This window comes from Oryza glaberrima, chromosome 11 (assembly GCF_000147395.1).
Source record: "Oryza glaberrima chromosome 11, OglaRS2, whole genome shotgun sequence".
NCBI classification, from domain to species: domain Eukaryota; kingdom Viridiplantae; phylum Streptophyta; class Magnoliopsida; order Poales; family Poaceae; genus Oryza; species Oryza glaberrima.
Window position 1 is genome coordinate 20393305 of NC_068336.1, and position 9630 is coordinate 20402934.

Below are 9630 nucleotides of genomic sequence, written 5' to 3' on the forward strand. Positions count from 1 at the left end.
AAAGAAATACTGGGTATCATTGGAGATGCTCCTGGGCTTCACACGAACTACGGCAAATGTGTGACGCTTGCAATCAGTTGCACTAACGCGAAAGTGGACGCGTCTTCCAAGGCTTGCTTCCTTGCCCGGTCACTACCTTCCCTTGGGGCTTGCCTCTTTGAATCCAGAAGCCTCGCCGAGAAAACCTGCACCCCATGGTTGATAAGGTCGCGCGGCAGCTGCCCCTATGGAAGTCGGATTTGCTGCAACCGGTGGGGTGGGCATCGTCGTCGGCGAGGTCGCCTTCCAAGTCAAGATTCTGCGCTGGACGGAAGGAGGCGGCCGGGGACGCGTCGGCAAGGTTTTCTTGGATGAGAAGATTCTTGGCGCCGCAGCAGCAGGAGGAGGCCGGGGGCCCGGGCGCGGGCCTGTCACCCTCGGTGAGGTTTTCTTGGAGGAGAAGGTTCTTGGCGCAGCAGTAGCAGGAGGAGGGGCCGGGGGCGCGGGCACTTCGCCGTCGATGAGGTCGTCTTCAAACAGAGCATTCATGGAGGACTCAAGGGTCAAGGCCAGGAGAAGGGAAGCCATGGAGCGGATCGGGCCGGCTCCGCGTCTTCCTCGACATGCTTCTTGTTCTTGTTCTTGGAGCCTCTCGCCATGGCCGTCGAACGATGGGTTCTTTGAGCAGCTCGTGAACGCGGCGAAGCTAGACGAGGGAGTAGTAGCCGGCGACAGCGCCAGGTGACTCCGGCAAGCTCCTCTTGTCTCCCGATTGGCCGGTGAGAGAGAACACACGGTGGTGTGCCTCGGAAGTCGTGGCCGTTGTTGCGTTATGAGCAGAAGGGGTCGAGGGGGAGGAGGGGGAGAAGCGAAGTAGCCGAAGAGATATAAATGGGCGAGTCCACGTGGATCGTCAGATCAAGTCTTTTTTTTTTAAGAAGAAGAAGAATAAGTTTGGGCTTTTCATGTATGAGATGAAGAATGTTCAGGATCTTTTTGTCACACATTGCCATTTATTTACCGCTAAAACATTGTCAGGTACTAGAACACATTCAGAGTATCAGATTAGCTGCACCAATGCAGTATACATGGAGAAAAGGAAGAACTTAAAACACATTCTGAAGATGATGAATTCAAGTAGATGAACATGAGCATTTGTTTCAAGTCATCAGTCCAATGCAGCATCGGAAAGGGGTTTGATTTGTTATTCAGGATGAAATTGTGCCAGAACCCAGAAACATGCCATATAGCACAAAAAAAAGTGTGATATATGTTTCAGGGAAAAAAAAAGTTTCAGAATCATCGCTCATGCTCAAACATCAATCCCAATCTCAATCAATCCTAATAAAATCCAATTCAATTTCTCTCAAACCAAATCTTGAAGGATCTTGAATCAAATCTAAATGCATATATTATTGTATCTCTATCCTTCACCTTTTTATTCAATTCAAGAAATCTAAGTTAACATGGACATTGAGTTTCCAATCTTGTTAATCCATTACATTAAAAAACTTTTTAATACAAAATTATCCAAAATTTTAAACTCACTGTTCTTTTTACTGGGCCTGGTCTTTTCCCTGTAGCGTTTATTCTGATTCCTCATTTTAACATCGAGTTTGATTTTCGTCCCTAAACCACAATACCAGATATAATGCGTTCCTCAAATTACAATACTGGTGCACCCGAGATCGTAAGCAGTATAGTGTCCGATTTTGACTGTCGTGGCAAGTTGATTCAGCTGAGTCAATATCCTACTCTTCTTCCTCCTCTTTCTCCCACTCCTCTCTATTCCCCATATCTCACTCGGCCTCCTAGCGCGTCCAAGGACGAGTTCGCTGTTAATTAACTACCCTGACGAGTTAGTGTAACTGCCGTTGATTAATTAGTGTGTGCTTGCTAAAATTTGCAGCCATGGGAGATGTACACGCTGGACACGACGATTGACCTGAAGATCAGCACCACGAGCCGAAGGTCACCTACTGGACCGTCAAGGCATTGTGCGTGCTCACTGACATCTTCTTCCATCGTTAATCGATTTCCATCCAGGTGCCGCACGATGATGCTGGAGACGGTGGCGGCGGTGCCGGCCGCCGGGGATGGTGGGCGGCATATGCTGCTCCACCTCTGCTCGCTCCGTGGCTTCAAGCACAGCGACGGCTGGATCCGTGTGTTGTTGGAGGAGGCTGAGAACGAGAGGATGCACCTCATGGCCTTCATGGCGGTGCCCAAGCGGAGGTGGTACGAGCGGCTCACCGGCCGCTGCTCCTCGCCTTCGACATGTGTGTCCACATGAGTCGCACGCTGAGTTAGCTAGGTTAATCATAGTTAACTTGCTGTGCCAACCAAATCGGACAGTATATTATCCACCGGACGGTATTACAAGTTGAGAAGCGCGTTATATATATATATATATAGTATTGTGATTTAAGAATGAAATTCAAACTTTAGTTTAAGATGAGCGACTCTAAGTCTAAGTACACTTAGGGCTTGTTTGGTTTACAACCATACCAAACTATTGGCGATGCCAAATCATGGGCCAGGTTTTTTGCTAATGCCAATATTTTGACAACATTTGTATGATATTGGTAAGTATTGGTAGCAAACCAAACATTACCAAAATAACTGTTAAAAATGCCAATATTTTGGTATGGCAAGTTTTGGTTTCAAACCAAATCAGCCCTTATTTCTTGAAATTTTTTATATTTATATTTATTTTTTAAAAATATTTTAAAAAATAAATTACCATTTCAAACATTTGCAAAAATCGCTCTACTAGAGGATGAGAAGGGCCTACATGTAAAATTTTCTGCAACACATAAGACGTAGTATTTGTACAATTTGTAAAATTCTCATGTGATGTCAGTTGAAGTTAAAGTTTATATGAAAATTGTAGAGCTTGACGATATTTACAACTTTGCAGTTGACAACTTTTCCATTAAAATAATTTATGAATCTTAGTACATATATTTATATTTATATTTAGCCTCCTCCCATGAGGTTTTCACTAATCTGAAAATTAATATTGATTATTTGATACTCTAAATAGTTTTAAATGAATGAGTGGCCAAGTACAAAATTATAGATCTCATCGAGCTCCACAACTTTGATATAGAACTTGTCTCCATCGGAGGTCATTTAAAATGTAGGTCTGAGAATTTGTAAAAATAAATCTAAGACATTCTAAGGAATATTTAGACCCATAAATTATTCTAATGGAAAAGTTATAAACAACAAAGTTGTAGATCTCGTCAAGCTCTACAATTTTTGTGTAAATTTTAACTTCATCCAACATCATATGATAATTTTACAAATCGTACAAATAATGTGTGTTATCTGCTGCAGAAAATTAAAATTTTACATTTAGAGGACGAGAAGGAACTAAATGCAAATAATTTGGAACCCCGTGTTGCCACGTCACATAAATCTCCCTCTATTAGGGCGATTTTTAGGGAGGGAGGAGTATATTTTTACAAAACTTTGAAACGGTAATTTATTTTTGTAAATCTTTTAACAAATAAATATAAAAATAAAAAATTCCTTATTTCCTCTGTTCTTTCCTTCCCTTTTCAAGGCCCACCAGGCATCAGCCCATCTTAATTTTCCTTTTCTTTGCAGCCAAGGAGTCGAATTATTGCACGAATAAAATTCAACCCAAAAGAAAGAATCAGAACATTCAGCTGGAAATTGTTTGATAACATGATTTTCCTTTGAGGAATGATGCAGGAGTATAAGTTAAGACCACAACTTGATTTTTGGTTTGAGATGCATTTAGATTTGATTAGAGTTGATTTTTTTTATTTTTTTCATCTTTATTTGCAAGTCATTAATAGGATGTAGATAAAAAGTTTTACACATAATTTTTTTTCTAATAAATCATATGGATAAGCACAAACATGTGCAAAACGATAGTTTTTTTAAGGTTTTAGATGGTATCAGCTACAATACTTTTCGAGGTCTCTCGGTAACCTACGCTGTGTTTAGTTCAACGTAAAGTTTGGATTTTGGTTGAAATTAGAGATGATGTGACTGAAAAGTTGTGTGTGTATGACAGGTTGATGTGATGAAAAAGGACTGAAGTTTGAATCCAAACTTTAGATCTAAACACAGCCCTAACACTATAAGTTTCAGTACCTACACTGTATTGTTTTCCTAGTACACGCTATAGAACAAAATTAGGATAAAAAGAATTGTAGAAGAGAAGGTAGAAGACATAAAAACATAATTAAGTGGAAAATTATGTCTAGATATTGTTTACAAATTCAAAAGTATAGCTTGCTAGCTTTAAAAATTAACACATCTTCTACCATCAACATGTTGGAATTAATGAATGGGCCTTAGCCCACTCGAAGATTAATTCTTTGGAAAATCACAAAAGCCCACCTCATGGGATGGCATGCATGTGGAGTTTAGTATCACCTTGCTTATTCTAGGAGAGGAGGACCTCCTTAAAAGGGAGGATGCCCTCCTAGCCACTTGAAGCATGTGTGGTGGAGAGAAGAGGGGGAACACGCGGGCGCTCGCCTCGCCTCGTAGGGCAGGGCAGCGCGCGTGCACGACGTACGCGTCGAATGGTCCGCCAAAAGTGGTTCCTCGCCTTGCGCAGATGTAGCCTCCTACTCTGTGCTGCGCCGTCGCTCGTAGATTACTCCATCCCGCTCGGCGTCGCTCGCGTGCTGCGTGCCCTCGTAGACGCCTGCGAAAAGTTTCGACCGAGCAGTGTTCAGTATGTTGCGCATATTTGATCTTTTCATGTTATACTGTGTAATTTACATGTGTAGATCTAATGATGCGTTCATGCTAGTTTTCATCTGTAATGTCATGATTTATTTATGGAATAGATTAAATCATTATATGCCTATAATCTCAACACAACCTAATAGCCCACCTAGTTATAGATATATACTACATCATTAACTCTCATACACAACTTATAGAGGCTTATGCCTTATGGTGCAGTTAGCTATAAATTAGTAATATGCTACTCTTCTCTTTCTTATTTCTTATACTCTCTTCTCCTTCTTAGCACAAATCTGATGTGACAATTCTTACATCCCACCCATATATCATCTCATTCTTAGCCGGGCACCTCCAGTTGTCACCAGGGCTCAAATTTTCGGAATGAAATTTCTAAAGTTTCGGTCTTTTCGGAACCCTCCTCCCCCAATATGATATTATTTCGGCCTAAATTTTAAATTTTTTCATATTTTTGTGAATTTTGCAATATTTTGTTTAAATTTGACTAAAATTTGTTCAAAAATTTCGTTATATCGGCACCCTCCGATAGAAACATCCAAACCGAAATATTAAATCCTGGTTATCACTTGCCACCACACTGGTGCCTAGATCGCTGCCCCTAGATCCCGCCGAGGGAAGACCATATGATGCTATTGGGCACCTCGTCATCTTGCCGCTTGCGATGCTGGTCAACGCTGCAATGCCTCATCATGGCCATGGAAGCGCACCATAGCATTAGCCGCGCCGCTGCACCGTCGCTCCTACCCCTAGCAGCATGTCTCATCATTCACAAAACTTGATTTGTGGACTGGGTTGGTCTATGTTACTTGAGCTGGTTTCTGTGGCTTGAACCGTCGAAACAAGAATTCGGCAATAATAAAAAGGGTAGCGTACAAGACCTAAAAGTAGATGGATGCGGAGATAAGGATTTAGACAGGTTCAGGCCCTCTCAATGAGAGGTAATACCCTACTCCTGTTTAGGGATTTGAATTCGCCGGGTGTAGTATTGATCTGACAATCATATGTGCTCATACCCCTAGAGGGCCTCCTGCCCACTTTATATAGGATGGGGGACAGAATTACAAGATAGAAACCTTAACCAATACGGTATCGGCTTCCTAAATCTACTTTACAATATCATCAAACCAGGGACTTTCGGCGTGGAGGACGGGGGCGGCGGCAGCGGCAAGAAGTGGCCGGGCTTCGTCCAGTTCTTCTTCATCCTCTCCGTGGTCCTCTACGTGCTCCTCTACGTCCCGCGGTTCATCGTGCTCACTCACACCTCCGGCCTCGACTTCTTCCCCCAGCCGCCGCCCAACGACACCACCTCAACCGCCCGCGTCGTGGGAGATCATAATGCTGGCGACGTGGTGGTTCTTGACAACCAGCTGCGCTCGTCGTGCTCGTCGCTCGCCGGCGACACCATCTGCTGCGACCGCTCGGATTTCAACACCGACGTCTGCTTCATGGCCGGCGACGTGCGGACGGACCCGTCGTCCCTGTCGCTCCTGCTGTTCCCCAAGCAGCCGCCGGCGGCGAACGCCACCGTGGAGGAGAGGATACGTCCGTACACGCGCAAGTGGGAGGCGCTCATCATGAGCAGGGTCGAGGAGGTGCGGCTCCGGATGGCCCCGCCGGAGGAGGAGCCCGGCCACCGGTGCGACGTCCGGCACGACGCGCCGCTCCTCGTCATGACGGCGGGGGGCTACACCGGCAACCTCTTCCACGCGTTCAGCGACGGGTTCGTGCCGGCGTGGCTGACGGTGCAACACCTCCGCCGCCGCGTCGTGCTCGGCGTCCTCTCGTACAACTTGTGGTGGGCGGGCACGTACGGCGAGATCATCTCCGGCCTCTCGGACTACCACGTCGTCGACCTCCTCCACGACAAGCGGAAGCACTGCTTCCCCGGCGCCATCGTCGGCACACGCTTCCACGGCATCCTCTCCGTCGACCCGGCGAGGCTCCGTGACATCAAGACCATCGTCGACTTCCACGATCTTCTCGCCGACGTGTACGAGACCGCAGGAGACACCGTCGTCGTCGACGTTCCCCAGCCGGCGCCGCGGCGGCCACGGCTCGTGATCGTGTCGCGCAGGGGGGCGCGGGTGATCGAGAACCAGGCGGCGGTGGCACGGCTCACGAGGACGGTGGGGTTCGACGTGGTCATCCTGGAGACGGCGGATGGGCTGCTGCTCCCGGCGTCGTACGCGTCGTACGTGGTGGGGGTGCACGGCGCCGACCTGACCAAGCTCCTGTTCCTCCGCCCCGGCGCGGCGCTGGTGTAGATCGCGCCGCTGGGCGTGGCGCCGATCGCGCGCAAGTGCTACGCGGAGGCGTCCGCGCGGATGGGGCTGCACTACGAGCAGTACGACGTGGAGGGGCACGAGAGCTCGCTGAGCCGCAAGTACGGCCTCCGCGACGTGGTGGTGTCCCAAATTGAACTACAAAGCCAGAAGCTGGTTTTCCGGTTTCTCCAAATTCTCACCAACTAGCTTCTCGTAGTTGTAGAATCCAGAAATTGAACTAAAAGCCAGAAGCTGGGTTTTCTGGTTTCTCCAAATTCTCACCGACTAGCTTCTCGTCAGCTGCTTCTCAGAATTTTAAGCTCCCAGAACTGGAATGTAACTAATATGTGACTTGTCTAATCTTCCAAAACTTGCAACAGATCAAGTGGCTAGTACGCACAGCTTGCTGGAGCGAGGTCCTGAGTTCGATCCCCTACCAGCGCTCAAGAGGTCCTGAGTTCGATCCCCTACCAGCGCTCAAGCTAATTCTCACCCTAGTTTACATTTTTGTAGGCGAATATTTGGCTCCGAGAGACATTTTGAAACTGGGGATGAGTTGCCGCCTTTTCCGATCTGTCTGTAATCCGTGCTACCTTGTACTTTCGCTTCTTAATTACTATGGCGTAACTTTCCCTCTTCTCAATATATGCGGCGACAAAGCTCCTATACCGGTTTAAGAAAAAAAAAACATCCTGAATATCATGAATGGCACATGGATCGAGCAACCATATTTTGATCCATGCCTTGCAGCTTGGAGCACCGGAGATATATTACTGGAGGACAGTAATGAACGTGAACTGATGGTCAACTACAGATTTGAGTTGGGTACCCATCCACAAGTGGATTTGTCAGTCAAAACTCAAAAGTCAGTCGCTTTAATCCGAAGATTTTGGGTTGTTCACATGTGATGGGGCTGCTTAATTGTACTCCATGCAGATATTTTGAGTCCAGAACCACAAGCTGCAATGCAGCAATGTGCTAGGCATTTTATTTGTCGTACTGGATAGTTTATATAGCTAGTGTTCGAACCTTCAGCGTGTCGTTAAATTTAGTGACTTCATAGGCCAACTTGGCAGTTGGCACTAGAAACTCACGTGTATACGGTATACCTACTGTGTGCTTAACAGCTGCACGCTTCTGGAAATCTGGATAAACATTTAAATTTGTCTGACTTTATATTAGCAACAGTTGTTAAAATGCAGCGGAAATCTATTCAACTCTGATCTTGTTTTTCTTCCCGGAATTTTGGCCCGCCAATTTATTTTAGTTTTCACATTATGGAATTGTGAACCCTGGAACTCTGGAAGAAGTGATTGTGTACATGAACAGGGTGCATGGCTGCCTTCAATTCATCTTTGTTCATTTTAAACCCTTTGGGCCAACTGTTAGAATAGGTGTCGAATATACTAATCCTATTTAGTTACAGTTGGACTTGGAGTTATAATAGGTGTTAGGGGGTTGAGTTAGAGTCGGACTCTGTAACCCGGCAACTCTCTTAAATAGAGAGGGGGGGCATTGTAACCATGGTGACTACAATGTAGCTTAGACACGCAGGGAGATGATGACGGCGTGGCCATGGACTCGTAGCGGCAGGAGCTATATTGATTGGGGAGGAGTGCCCATAATCAGAGCCCCGGGGATGTAGGCTTCGGCTGAACCTCATTAACAAATATCGTGTGTTCCTGTGTCGTCATCTGACGTATCTTGGGTGATCAATTTCTAAAGCGATCGGGAAGGTTAGTCGTCGTTCCACTATATCGACTAACTTTTATAACACCCGCTATAAGCTAGTAAGTATTAAGGTGTTGATCGATGATGGATAAAATTGAGTTTGTAAAAAAAGAGATGGATATAACTGAGTTTATGATAATTATTCGAGAGCACTAAATGAATGAATTAAATAATAGAGCATCAAAATGATGATTTAAAAAGAAGTACTATAAGAAATGCTAGTGATTTTTTTTTAAAAAAAACATATTAATTAAGTTTAAGCCCACAATAATTCGTCTTCCATTAGCTCAGAAGAATGGACCCCAATTCCCCTTCTCGTTCGTTCTTCCTTTCTTCTTAAGACATCTCATGCATGACCTTCTGTTGATTGGTCCATCATATTTTATGGAAATGTGCCAATATAGGCCCTATTTAGATTCCACCCTAAAATTTTTCACCTCGTCACATCGAACGTTTGAACACCTGTATGAAATATTAAATATAGGCTTAAAAAAATAACTAATTGCACAGATTGCGACTAATTTGCGAGATGAATCTTTAAGACTAATTGCTCCATGATTTGATAATATGATGCTACAGTAAACATTTGCTAATATCGGATTAATTAGGCTTAATAAATTCGTCTCGCGGTTTAGTGACGGATTCTGTAATTAGTTTTTAAATTAGTGCTCGACGACCCCATGCGACACCATATATAATACATAATGTGATAAGCTAAAACTTTATACCCCTGGATCTAAACACCCTCGTAGTCGACGCATATATATATATATGCCTCTATAAATAGCTGGCTCGTCTATTGTGCAGTCACCCACAGCTAGTAGCAGCAGTAGCAAGACTGCAAGAGGGGGGAAGAAGCTAGGTAGCTAGGTATAGCTCACAGTGGTCAACTGGTCATTAT

General features: G+C 45.0%; 1 pseudogene; it reads left to right on the top strand.

Annotated features, from left to right (window-relative positions):
* The first annotated feature begins 226 nt into the window (after positions 1-226).
* LOC127755793 (xylan glycosyltransferase MUCI21-like) lies at positions 227-8005 on the top strand (annotated as a pseudogene).
* Positions 8006-9630: the final 1625 nt, after the last annotated feature.